The following is a 14,614-nucleotide window of genomic DNA, read 5'->3' on the forward strand; positions in this document are numbered from 1 at the left end:
AGATTTCCACGGACGGATGAAAGAAAGTTTATAGCGTAAGAAATATAGAAAGACTCCATAATTTTACAAAATGAATTTATATTTAATAGAATAGATGATTATTAATATTATGTTACAAAAATGTTTGGTGCAAGAATTACTAAAATTCATACTGTATCCATTTTATATTTTCTTCTATCTGCTATTACATCATAAAACATTTTTATAAATATATTTTATAAATGTGTTATACAAATATAACATAAATAACAAAAAATAAAAAAGTAATGATAATAATATCAATATAGTTCTTGGGAAGGATGCTACTAATTTTTTACTATTTATATTTAACAATAAAAAACGATACTCCAAGCATTAAATGTTGCTTGCCGCGCAAAATAGTTCCTTCTATTTCAAATCATGCGCGGACATGGAATTATCAAAAGATAAAAAAGAATTATTAGAACGAAGAACGGTGCCCCGAGTACGAAAATTCGATCATCATTGTGATCCCATATAGATCCGCAACGCCCGTGAAAGAACTTAACGAGTACGATTATGAGATCGATTTAATTCACGATTGAATATTGAATATGATAGAATGCATCAGTCAAAATCGACCAGTCCATCGGTTTTACCCATGGCAGCTAACAATAATGATAATGATGAAGATGACTATGGCAGTTGCGATGATTAACGACCGACGCCTGACGCTCGATTCGCTTCGATTTGTCTTCGTATCGGTCTCGGGTAAACTATCCTTTAATCGCTTCGCCACTTTCGATCGCGATAATGAATTTACCATGGCAATCGGAAAGAGTTTTTCGAAGAGAATCGCCTCTAACTGGATCCTGATAGATGATATCCCACCTTATAAAGACGTCAACCAGGAAAATCGATCAGCCTGAAAAATATGTATATGGTATTTGATTCTATTGTATTTTTTATAACAATAATTTTTCGGAATTATAATTTTCATTGTGGAGAATATCCATTTTAGGGCATCGTTACGCTAAAAAATACTTATACCAGACATTAAAACTTTGTTCTTCTTATTCTTTCCAATACAACCTATCAATTACAATTAAAGCGTTTCGCAAAGAGCTATTGGATTTCATTATACCTCTTAAAATACTAGTTCGTCGAAGCAGCGATTCTCTCGTCGTCCTAGTTGATCGATAAATGAAATATTCTAAGCTTCGTGAAACTTCACCTCTTTCCTTTTTATTTCCAACTCAGTCACTATTTTTAATTTTTTCCTTTTTCCCGTATAACCACGAAATAAATCATTTCTTTCTTAAAGTTTATCATAGGCAACAGTATTTCAACCATGAGAGAACGACTATAAAATATTTCAAATCCATGTAATTTTCCATCGAACTACAGCCGATAGCGTCGAAGAACGTTAAAAAATGGTCCTCGTCCTGGCATCGGTTGTAAACCGCGTTTACATTGACCGCGCAAGATGATATCGATCATTTCGAACTAGCAGCCAGTTTCTATTGTGAGTATCAATCAGTCACCGCGCGGACGTTTATTGTAACATTAAGACGCAACGACCGCTGAGGAAAAAAAGCAGCGTAATTTATTTTACAAGTGCCGTGTCCTCCATTGCGGCCATTAAATTTGATGGGACAGAGTTCCGGAATGCCGTCCATGCTAGATCCCAGTAGAGAAACCTTTGAAAGAACTATTCGTGTACAGCTATATACCCATGGTTAAAATATTCCAAATAGAAGAAAGAAACTTGTACCGATTATGCAACCGACAGTTCCACGTGTCACGCTGTGCGAACAATTTTTATTTAAGCGAAGGATTCTGCGGCTGAACGTGAGATATTTGCAGTAACAATGACGACGAAATTTGTATGTATATTGACATCGATGTGTGGGTATTTCGCTGTGAATATTTCATGTTCTCCTGGATCTGTTGGATCAAGTATTCATCTATCGGAAATTTTTCGCGGCGCGGCGAAGAAAACGCGGTAAAATCCACTGTTGGAAAAATGTTAAAAATTCCAAGTCTTAGACATGGCGCGAAGTATCGAAGAAAGTTGCAACTTTACAGAGATCGCTTGTAATTTTCCAGGTTTATATCTCTAGGTTTCGGTGCAAACAGGCAATGTAATATTGTTGCAATTTTGTAGCGTAGACCCTGCACAGTTCGATCTTCTGACGGCGACTTTTATCTGTACATTTTGAAATATCGAGTTCGCACGCTCGTACATATTGTATTATTAAAAATATAATCCTGTAGAATTACGTAACGTTATCGCTGAGAAATCACTCGTCTGCATCGGCCCCATTAATAATACAATATATACGAAATATGTAAAAGATGAAAAGACACAACTCTAAATCGAGCTTTAATAAAATTTTGTCACGTCGCGTCCATACCAACCAACGTAAAATCCACTACATTAATTATATTATAATTTATCATGGCCAGAATTTATCACCACAAAATATTCATTGTCATTACAAATATTTCCCGATAACGTATAAAATCGCTAAATTAAACGTTTGAAGACAGATCTTTCATTTTACATAATACCCTCATTCAACCATTATTCTTCCCAATAAATTCGAAGCTCGTAACATCGCAATGACCGAAAACGCTGCGAAAGTGCTTGAAATGAAATTACATTGTAACCATTTTTCACTGCTCGATAAAATGGCCAAACAACCTCTCTCTCTCTCCATCGTGTTACAACGATTAACTAAAGCGCGTATTTCCAGTTATTAAAATATAACCAAACGACGACACGAGAGCCGTATTGGAACAACACTTGTCAATCGCTTTCAATATATTATATATGATAAAATAAACATTTGCAGTTTTTAAAACCGGACGCGTGTCACCGTATATGGGGTGGAAAAACGCGCGATGAACTCTCTGACAAATTTTAGTCACGCGACACTGCATGGGGTGGGTAAATGGCACTAATGCAACGACAAAGAAGGCACAAGAGTGCATATGGCGGTTTCGATGTTTATTCACGGTGGTGATAGCACGCTAGACAAAAAGGATGAAGAAGGAACAAGTGAGGAAGAGGAGCAGGGAGGAGAGACTGACGAAACGATCCACACTGAGTGTACCGTTAATAATAACCAGTACACGGTACAATGGCCACCATGTGGCAGGTTGTTTCGCGGTAGACTGAATGAGGCTGATTAAATTGAAGGGCCAGGGGGAGAAAAGGGACAGCAGACTAGGGCGTGCTTCATCGTGAAGGGTTGTTACTTGTTTAACATTTGTGAACGCTGCTTGAGATGCAGCAGCATAACGCGTTGTGCTTCAACCATTAGGGACAATTATCTGCTGATGCTGCCAGATAAAAGTCTCCTACATAAGCAACCTATGAGGCCGTTTTATACTCCTGAGAACGATTGATCTCGTTTATTACGGCACAATATTTGTAATGTATAAACTTCTACAATTTTTTTCTTCAGAGACACGTAATAAATATCTTATCACGCAGAATGTAAAGCCCACATCTATTTTCGTAAGCGTAGAAAAGTATGTAGAACGTGTGATAAAGAATTGCGCTGAAAATGTTTGATAATGGCTAACAAGAATGAAAGATAAACGGTATAGGTAAGTATGTGGGTCATCGATGAGTCAGACGGCCTGTAACTGAAACGTAGTAAAAAACAATCGGGAAAGTGGTACCACGATGCACGTAATATTTAATAAATATTGTATTGTTGCATAATAAACATTTGTTTCGTCAATGATCTCAATATAATACCGCAAATTTTACATCATAAATTTAATTTTTAATATTTCTTTTCCATGAAACGTTGCGAAAGTGTTCGTTTTTTGTATCTGATATCAGAAATGCAAAAAATCTTGACGAAAAAGGAATAACCATTTGCTGAATTCTATTTTGAATTCTGCCTATTCTTCTTATCGTTTATTTTATGCTATGAATCTTCGTTATTCGACGTGGATCACGAACTTTAAATTGAATACGTTCTTTAGTAAAATTGATAATACACTTTACATGTCATTTAACTGTGCCCTATCTTCAACTATCCTAAAACTTTCGAACAAGGATATACGTAATGGAAAATTTGGAAGACTCAGCCGACGATTTGGACGACTATTTTAAAGTAGGGACTAGAAAGTAGCGCAGGAAGAATCCTTAGTTCATTGTTAATTTAAAAAGTACACAGTACGAACGAGTTGGAAGAAATGCCTGAACGCTGACTGGAGTCCAGTTAATGTTTGCTTTGACTCCGGGAATTCTCGTGCATTTCATTAAGCTCGATCGTGTTCACCAATTGAACTCGTTACTAACGTTTCAAGGCAGAAGAAAAATACCGAAGAAAGGATGGCGTTATTCGTGGGACAACAAACGTTTCGTAACGGCACATTCTTCACCGGCTATTTAAGCACGCGATTCCCACGTGTGTTCCTATGGAACACTCGAAACCTCATTTCTATACATTCGTTCCAGAACGGAAGGGGATGGAAGTTATGCTAAGCTAGGGTTATTTGAGTTACCAATGTTTCAACATCTAAAAATTCAATCCTGAACTTGGCTTTGCTTTTGCGATAATCAAATTTGTTATATGTTACGATATGTCATTAATATATAACGTGATAACGAAAGACCGAGAAAATATCGTGATATCGTGATATATATATCATACACGCCATTGAATTATGCTGATTGGAACTGAGAATATCAACAATGAAGAAACATATTTTCTCTTGATAAGCAGGGATTATATCTTCATGGAAAACTATCATCGTCGCTGTACACGACATATTTAGATGTCTACCATATGTATCGCGTTGCTAACCACGAACTAAATAGACTATTCTCAAATATAGATCGCTTTCCCAAAAATTCATTAAACGATATTTGTAGAATTAAAAAGAAGATGATATACCTAGCGTGACTTAAATATTCTTCTGACTCAAATAATCTTACCTTGCCTCGCACAGGGACAGTGAGGAAATGGGTTTGAAATGGGTTAAAATATTACCAGCGACAATGAGGCTCATCGAGCCAAAAGACGCTCCCCCTCCACTATTTGTTTCTTTCCTCTCTTTCTCTTTCTCTCATCTCATTTTTCTGTGAAGTGTAGCTTTGGCACACGATGTGATGGATGCGAGAATATTTCTTTGGTAAACGTCGCGTTCGTACAGCATGGTGGCGTATTCCGCGGCACCGTGGTACCCTTTTGTTCGTCAAGGGATACGTATGAAGCGTGACAAAACGCGCGGACTTAAGAAAGTCTCCGCGTTTTGTCACGCGGCAACATTTGGACGACATTCGTGGCAAACGAGTCGTGACGACGACGCCGGGGCCAATTCCCGCCTGAAAAGAATATTCACAATGCCCATTCCGCGGCTCATCCTTTATTTTTAAGGTGTCTTCTCTATGCGCTGTGTCCGTGGATATCCCCCTTCGCTCTACTTACAGCGGCGACAAGCGATAATGAATAACCGTGCGACGAACAAACGCGAGCTAACGGTCGACCAAGACGATCGCGCTTTCGTCACCTGGAACCACGATGCTGCATACAAGACGTTTTGGATTTGTATGGCGACCAGCCATGGATCTGTAATCGTTCGCCTTTGTACGGTGCTTGAAATTGGAGAATGAATATCGTCCAGGGTTTTTGTTGCTATTGTGCTGCGGTGAAATATTTGTCGCGTGGAATTCTTTTTGGTTGGGACCGTATATTGGGTTGGTTATTGTGTAACAAAGGTGGTTTTCGTAGTGAAAGTTCGGATAAATAAGTAATAAGTGGGATAAGAGTAAAGCTAATAATAATGGTATTATGATGCGATGAGATATTTGTCGTGTGGAATTCCTTCTTGGTGGAATCATGCAGTAGGTTGCTGTATCATAAACCAAAAGTACAGGTTCGGACCTTAGACCTTGGACAGACGTAAATATTCTTCTGTGTTTCAGAAAATTATTTTCGATATGGTAGGAAAGTCCTTCTTTTGGAATATTTGTACAGGTATCAGGAAAATATATCTGTCTGATGGAATCAAGCCGGACACTAATATTTATAATATTCTAATATTTTCAGTGTAAAAGTGAAGATTCTTAAAACAATGTCCGAAGATGTAAGAGAAATCCAAATTCCACGCTCTCGCAAGCGCAACATACATATTTTGATACAGCTACCATATAACTGGCAACGGTAAGCATTGATCGGAAAAATTCCAAAGAATCGGTTCGAATTCGCAAACTTGCACAAGAATGGGGTTAAAAAAGGTGGCGCACGTGCCACGAGCGGCGTGCAGATTGTCTCATAACGTTCGTGCGGAATATCGTCTTCTAGTGTGCAAGCGGACGTTCCCGAAATCCGATGCGAAGCAAAGAGAGGGCGCATGGAATTCCGGAATGCGGACGATGGGTCGTCTACGGCCCTGATCTTGGATGCAGCCAGCTCGTGATCGAGAGGCGTTTAAGGGATGGCAACAGCGGCGGATGGCAAAAAGTATGGCAGATGGGGTGGCAATCGGTTCGATCGGCCGTATGTCAGATGTTCATGCAAATGAGACCCTACGAGGCCGCGTATAATACGGCTAATACTCGCAGCAAATAGCGTGAATCGTTTAGGGAAACCGCTTACCGCTGGGACCAGTCCATTATTGGCATAAAGAGGTTTCACTCGCGAAAGGGGAAAAAGGGCGTAAAGGCTAATATTAATCCATTAAGAATCAAAATCTTGCCATTACACTGCCGGTGTTTATGCACTTGTTGAAAATTGAAAGCTGCAGAACTGCACAGAGTATACGTAATATACAGAAATACATAGAACGTTCAAAATATAATCATTCTATTTCTTCAGTTGCATTTACGAAAATTTGACTTTGCATTAATATTCACGATCTAGTTGTCATAATATTCAAACACTTCTATTTCTTTAGATTGTAGAATCCAGGTGGAAAAAACAACGATAAGAAAGAAAGTAATATGAAAAGAATTCTTGATATTCCCTTTTATACACACAATGTCGATGAATAAAATTCGATAGCAATAAATTAACTGAAAAAAATTGCAAATGAAATATTGCGTTAATGCAACTTTAATGCTTAATGGGTTAATAAGTATAAATGTAAAGTACGCACGATACTTTGGGAATGTGATGGCTTTCAAAGCCAATTAGTCGCCTCCTGGCTCATTAATAGTCCGTGAGGAACGTCCGCGTCGCGTGCGGTGTATTAATTGTAATTAAAGCTCTTCTCTCAAAATGAATCGCGATGAACGTCTGATGGTCACTTTAACGACGTACTTATTGCACCCGTGCATCGAATGTTTGATGATGCACGATTTTATTTCAGGAACGGGTTCGTCTTTGACTTCGCTCGTGAGGCTTCAAGTGGCGAAGAAAAAAATGAAACTTGTACTTTTAAAAGCTTCGGGAAGTTATTGGTACAGGAATTTATCTGACGTTTTTGTAAATTGCGCGTTGAAAAGACTTAAGAATTAAGATTTCATCGAAGGACAACCTGAATCTTCCTTTAATTTTCACTTTTAATTATATAACTTTTGTTTAATTCAACATTGGATTAGCGCGTTTAATTTGTATTATTTTTTCAATCAATTCCGCGATTTAATACTGAGGATATGAAAAATAGATCCTACGATTTTACGAAGTTTGAAGAAATTGAAATATCCACAGTTATAGCATAAGCAATCTTTTTAAATGGTGAAAATTTTCTTTATGCCTCTGTCTTCTTCACCGTTATGGTCAAATGTTATTTTAATGCAGTACTTTAAGAAAACAATATATTCGTATCTTTCCTTGAAAAAACATTATATTTATCTTTTGTATCTTGACAAAATCAATACACGTATTTTACATCACTTTCAACCCACTTAATAGATTAAGAAAAATAAAGATAAATTCGGTAAACATCTAGCTACCAACTTTCTTCATAGAAGCACCAATAACAAGGGAAAGATGGTCGTTTATGGTAATTGATATTTGTTGTAACGTACGTTGTGTACGCAAGAAACGTCAACAGTAGCCAGTGTACGCTCGGTTTCGCGTCTACCTTTCGCAAAACTGTTCCAACCGCGTCGCGGTTATGGCCGGCAGTTTGCGGTCTGCCGGGGGACGTTCGTAAACGATGAACGATAAGGCGATTTCTATGGAGTCCCTTTTTACCGTCGTTCCCGTCTTTTTGAATTCCTAGGAGACGATGGAACGGCCGTCAGAGAAAAAACGAACGCGATAACGTCTTATTGCCCGCGGCTGCGACTTTTCCCATTTGCCGACAACGAAAATTAATTATTGCACATTCTTCTTTGAATATCATCGTCGTTTATCTTCCCTCTCGCAGTTTCTATGCACAGTTTCCTGTAAATGTGCGGTAGTCGTTTACTCCTAAATTGTTTAGTTGAGTGTAATACAAGAAGTCTGTAGTTAATGCGCTTTTATATTTTTGTAGAGCTTCATGGAAAAAAGACCGACACGAAAAAACGACGAATCGAATCTTTCTTCTTTTTATTAGAAAGTATGTTTGAATTTATGATTAAACAATTTTAGTTTGTCGTTTGTATATAAATTTTTTATTTACAACAATGAAATCTTGAGGATATGCTATAATAATATGCTGTATAATAAAGTAAGTTGTAACTTAAACTGTAATAATATGTTGCAACAACTGTATTTATAATCTTTTATGAGTTATAAATATCAAGTTCAACGAAGCTCGGTATTATAACTCGGTTAAAAATAATTTAGCAGAATAGATTCGTTTTTTAGAAAGTTCGACAATTTTTATTTCCCCCTTTTCAAATTAACTCCCACGTTATATTACCCTCGACATTTATTAATCCATTCGAGGCTTTTGTTCTTAACTATAAATTTGTTACGTCTTTTCATACTATCTTCCTGTATAATAACGTCAATTATAACCCTCGTAACATCGACAGTACCTCTTCGTAAGGAGATGACAGTCATTCTATCGCTGTCAGTCATTCTGTCGCTGTCAGTACGCGTAGTCAGTATATTGAAAATTATTGGAACGTTGCACAAATGTAACAAACCATTAACGTGAGTGTACACGTAACGTGCTCTTGCTCCATCAAGTGTATTAGAAACAATGGGCACCGTATGAACGACTGAATATGATGCGCGTATCTGAGCTACTGGGCCACGGTGTAAGTTTGATCGATTATTTAAAACAGAGAACAACAGCAAATCTATCGCAGTTGCACGTGTAACATATCGAAATTTAATAAATTTCAATCGACGAAGAATGGTAGTGGCAATTTTTCCACGAAATTCGAGCCCCGATTCTGTTGGTTTCATTTCGATTGGTTGTCTCTGTCTTTTTTTTTCGTTTGAAATCTTCTTTTATTTCATTATAGTGGTCCGATATTGAAACAGACCCGGCAAGACACGAGCCATTGCGAAACGTCCGAAATAAAATTAGCTCAACAGCTTTTTCCCCGAATCGCGATCGACAGCACGCTAAACCGAATTTCGCGAACGTGCTTTGACGCGAGCGCGTGTATCGAGTTTCCTGTGTGAAAAGAGAAGCGAAATACCAGGTAGAAGCGAGTATTTAAAAGCGGGGAAAACGGAAGTGCTTCGCGCGCCATTTATCTTCTTCGCACGATTCACCATGGTCCAACGTGGTTTCTCCTCTTACTTCGACAATGACCCTTCTTTCGAAAGCGCAAATCCCTCGCTTGAGGCGACGTCTCAAGCTCAAAGATCTCGGCGTCTTCGACTTCTCTGTAGATCCACGTGGATTTTGGCATCTCGTGTCGATCGTTTTTCGGAACAAAAGGTCTCGCACATTCACGAAAGAGAACGAATAAACTACGTTTCAAAGTTCAATATTATCCGGACGTTCGCTTATTTCTGACAAGATTTATTTTACGCTAAAATCACCAGAGCATAATTCATATTTATATGTAATTCGCTTAAATTCATCTTGAATTTAACAATTTTATAGGTTTTGCACGATGCATTTTTGGTAACGATTTTGTAAATTCTTCATTTTGATATCGATCAACTCGGCAAATTAAAAAGTACAGAACGACGATGTTAAAAACATTGTTTTTCGAATCCACTTTAAAATCCACCATTATCTACGTCATCCTCTCGTGTCATCAATTCACGAACATATCAGGTCATTTGTGTTCTTTAATCCACAACGATGAGATTCGGAGATTAATAAAAAATAATCGATTCAGCTTCTACGAGCTCGATTCATCAAACTCGAGCACTATCGTTATATACAAATCAATCAGAATATCCAGAGATACTTACGAGCGATAGCGTTGCAGCGCGTGGCTATGTGAATCCATGAAATAGGAAGAAGAGGAAGATTCTCTAACTTTCGCACACGATCGCGCGTTTCTACGTAGACCGTCGTAAATAGGGTGGGGAAGAAGTCTTTCAGAAAATCGTGGGGTGGCTTTAGAAAAAGTCAGCTCGGGGCATGAGGCTATGCACAAAGGCTCACACGATCCGATCGACGCCAATATTTTGACAATGCACCGGCCATCGACACTAGGGGTGGAGAGAAGAACGCGTCTAACCGTGGAATTCCCTCGTGGGGTGGCGATGGCGATGGCGATGGCGCCCCTATAGAAAGCAGCGGCGTGTCGCTACTTGAATGAAACCGCTTGGCGAAGGGTAGGTGACTAAGGCGACGACGACACCACGGGGTCGTTGTTGCACGGTGGTTGTGGTTGTGAGGTGTGGTGTTTTTATTGTACGAAATCCACAAAGTATCGAGCTCAATACCGGCAAATGTCTGCCTGGCCAACTGCACCTTCACCAGCTACCTCTGCAACTCTCTATCTACCTACCTTCCCGCCACAATGCCTTGTTGCCGTTGTTTATGTAATCCTATTATTCCATACTGCGCCTTTTAAGAAACTTCAGCGATGCTCATCTTGCTGAAATCAAGCAACAGGAGTTTTTCGGAGATTTACAGCGTTTTAGAGTAAACATAGGTACACGATTTTTCACTTTTGAATTTTTAGTTGAACACGGTATTGTTGAGTAGAGTGAATGGTTTGTTCTCTCTTCTCGAATAAAACGACTTTCGTCTGAATCCTAGGTGGGGAAAAATCATTGATCATTCTTTTAGAATAATAAATATCATGTATATCTTTAACAAGAGATAAAACTATAAGAACACCTGTTTCGACATTAATATCATTACTTCAAGCGTTAACAATGTTGCGAAGTGAATAATTTTTCTTTTTTTCATAGTTCAGCAAGAAAAATCACGGATGAAAAAGTTTTACTTTGTTTTCTTATATATCTCGTTATATTATATTATATATGTCGGAGATGGAGAGACACCGGAGCCTTCCGTCGAAATCCTACTGGCTCTCCGACATATATATATGTTATGTATCTTTTTTTTAATTATATCTTGATGTTTTCTATGCTTGCAGTTATTTTTCGTTTGTTAAATATACTGTTATTGGAATTCCAATGTTGAAATTGCTTGTATATTCTAGTTAGAGCCAATAAGAAAACTAGACGGTAATTCTGTGCTTTGGTCTCTTAATATTAATATAACTTTAATTAGGTGAAAACCTTTAGAGAAAGCTAAACTCGAACTAAAGTTTAAAGGGAAAATGCAATTAATTAATCAGGCGAGCTTCTTCGAGTTTTGCAGCTTTACCTGATAATTTAAACACCTGGTTTACTTAGCTCTCAGCCAAGTAAGACATAATTTGTTTTAATCCTACGAATATTACATTATTAGCACCTAAACGAACAGTGTTAATATTTTAAAAGGTCGCACTATTACTTCCATAAGTTTTATATACGAGACTACACTTAACGATGTAAACAGAAGGTAACTGTAAATACAGAAAACGTCAAGACTCATCCATGTAACGCTATATTTAACAAACAACAGATATCTATAAATACGGAAAACACGAACATCCACGCAACACTTATCTATCAATAATTTTTCCATTCAAGCATATAATTACATCTCGAGGAACGTCCCTGATGGCGTTAACGACAATCCATGCTTGTCTCGGTATTAAATTATAGATTTCTGTCACGGTCGAGCGATCAGGAAAGCTTGAGAAACTCTGGCCACACGGGGTCAGGTATGTCAGGGAAATATATAAATAGGGTTCCCACAAAAACGCACAAGTCCATCGGTTGACTGGCAACAGGGTGAGCATCGGTTCGTTCTTGCCTCATTGTTGCCGATTCCTTCTCCTTTATGCGCCCGTATCTCTCACTATCTCTCCTCCAAGGTCTTCGAATATCACGAAGAAAGAAAAGGATAGAAAATGACTCCTGAGAATGGAAAGACGTCGAATTTAGTTCTCATTGTGAGCAACTGAACACCCCCACTGCGATGGAAATTCTCTCGACGTAAATAACAAATAAAAAAGAGAATAGAAGAAGGAGAAAAAGGGGGAGAAGAAGCGACACGGAAGGCAAGGATCGAGATAAAGGGGAGAAAAAAAGAGTTGTATCAAGAGTTGTATCCCTTCCGTTCGTTGAAACGATGTATCTCGAAAGGGAGCATCGTGGCTGAAACGAATCGTTCGCCTCGACATCCCCGATGTTCTACAGATGAAACGGTTATGTCTACTATTAGACGACCACGTGTACCGGCATCACCTACTGTGACACCAAGAACACAGTGATGATGAGTGCTCTGGAGGAGCCACGTACGAAAGTCAACCCTTAATCGCCGGCAGATTGCAGGATAACGAAAGAAGGAGCTTCTTTGGTGATAGAGAAAAACTAAGGAACTGTAGGTAGTCCTTTTGTGAACAGCTTTGAAGTGAGATTAGACTCGTAGAAGATAATCTTCTCTCGAGCGGATGTTCTTAGAATGAAGAGGATGAGTTGGGTTAAAAATGATCTCTTCAATGATGGGACTATACTTTAATATTGGAATTATCAATTTTTAGTTTTCTAGCTGGTAGAGAAAGAATGAAGAATTGAAGATAGTTCTTTTGCGAATGGCTTTGCGGTCAGAGTAGACGAGTGGAAGATAATATTCTCTTGATTGAATGAAATTTCTCGAGTGAAAAAAATACATTTCGGTAATGGCAGTATACTTTATTATTAGAATTGTCAATTTTTAACTTGTATTTAATTGTGCTAGATATAAAATAATTAAAGCTGTTAGCTCGTAAAGTGACACATAAGTGACATAAAGTGACAGATTGAAATGATCAATTTCCTGTCGATATTTTCTCAAAGATCGTTTCGAAGAATATTCACATTCAAATAAATACTCTCGCTTTAACTTTCACAGTATATTTTACGGAGAATATGCAGTTGCCGTGTAGCATTACGACGTTTTTCCAGAGTAGTCGGCGCCTCGCGACATCGTGATACTTTCATGAAAGAGAATTTCGGAAGAACGCGGGGAAAAAGGGAATACCGAAACGCGTTCGACATCATGCCGCTGTATCTTGGCCCGTTTGTCTGTGAATTTGAGTAAGTGTCTATCGTTCAATATTTCAACCTTTCAAGACCACCGTAGAACGTTTCTAAGGTAGTATTGAGTGTCAGTGTCATCCTAGAACCTGGCATAGCTAGCTACCTGCAATGTTGGCTCGAACCTCGACAAGAAAGGGCATTGTTTACACTTGGAAGCTTTAAAATTCATAGATACGATAAAATATTAAAAGAATCCATTATAATCACCGCCTTTCTTTTACTGAAAAGAAAGTTTATTTTCTTGGGCTTGGAAGAATGGAAATTTTAATTCTTTTCCTTTGAAGCAATTTCAAACGTTTACATTATATTGTTTGAACAAGAATATGTAAGATATTTCTTATAAATGCATCGTTGAGTTTCTCCATTAATTATTATCTGTAGCATCGCAGCAAGTTAATTGCCTATTCTTAATGACATCGGGGAAAAGCATCTACATTAGTCACTGTGTTTCTGAGAATAAACAATCAACTTGTTATCTTGAAATACGGATTACGTAATAAGGATGCTAATAGAATAGTTGGAACACAAAATGTTCCCTCTACTTTCAACTAGAAACATCGCATTGAAGTACAATTACACAAGATTTTGAAGAAGAATCACACAAAATTCAAGTTCGATTATTTCAAATCATCCCATTCCTAATTTCCAATCCTGTTCCAATTTTACAAGCAATTTTTCTACGTTAATGTCAAGCTTTCCTTTTAGACGAAGCAATGCCAACGTTTCCGCACCGGAAGTATTGTCCCTTAGGACCGTTTAAGATCGTTTCGCGATCCCACGAGGCCACAAAGCGAGTCTCGTCCCTTGAACAGTTTTACAGCATCGATCCCGACCGGCGGAAATATTTATTCGCCGTTAGAAAATCTTGGGGACAGTTCGTGGCGAGGTCTGTTGGTACACAACCATGGAGTTTGTTGTGACGTACAATATTCCCTTTTCCTTTCTTCTCTTCACGCATCTGTGGGCCCACCCAAGGGATCCGGGGCGCCTATAGAGCACCTATACACCATGGATGCAAAGTCGTTCCTGTGACATAGGTTCTATGGTTACCGAAAAAGCTTGTTACTTAAGCCGGTAGCAAAGTGCTAAGAAAAAACTACCTAGCTGTTCCAGTGAACTTCGTGTTACGGTATACTATGGCGTTGAGTAATCTGTTTAATAAAGAGATTTAAATTTCTTGATCTTGTAGATAG

The 14,614-nt window shown here is 38.2% G+C and overlaps 1 long non-coding RNA gene across 1 annotated transcript; it reads left to right on the forward strand.

The window, feature by feature from the left end:
* The first annotated feature begins 6,100 nt into the window (after positions 1-6,100).
* LOC110119629 lies at positions 6,101-7,822 on the forward strand. The gene is made up of 3 exons (XR_007225430.1): positions 6,101-6,149; positions 6,291-6,449; positions 7,297-7,822. It is a non-coding gene; the product is annotated as an uncharacterized LOC110119629 (long non-coding RNA).
* The last annotated feature ends 6,792 nt before the right edge of the window (positions 7,823-14,614 follow it).

The sequence above is a fragment of the Bombus terrestris genome, chromosome 10 (assembly GCF_910591885.1).
Source record: "Bombus terrestris chromosome 10, iyBomTerr1.2, whole genome shotgun sequence".
Classification (NCBI taxonomy): domain Eukaryota; kingdom Metazoa; phylum Arthropoda; class Insecta; order Hymenoptera; family Apidae; genus Bombus; species Bombus terrestris.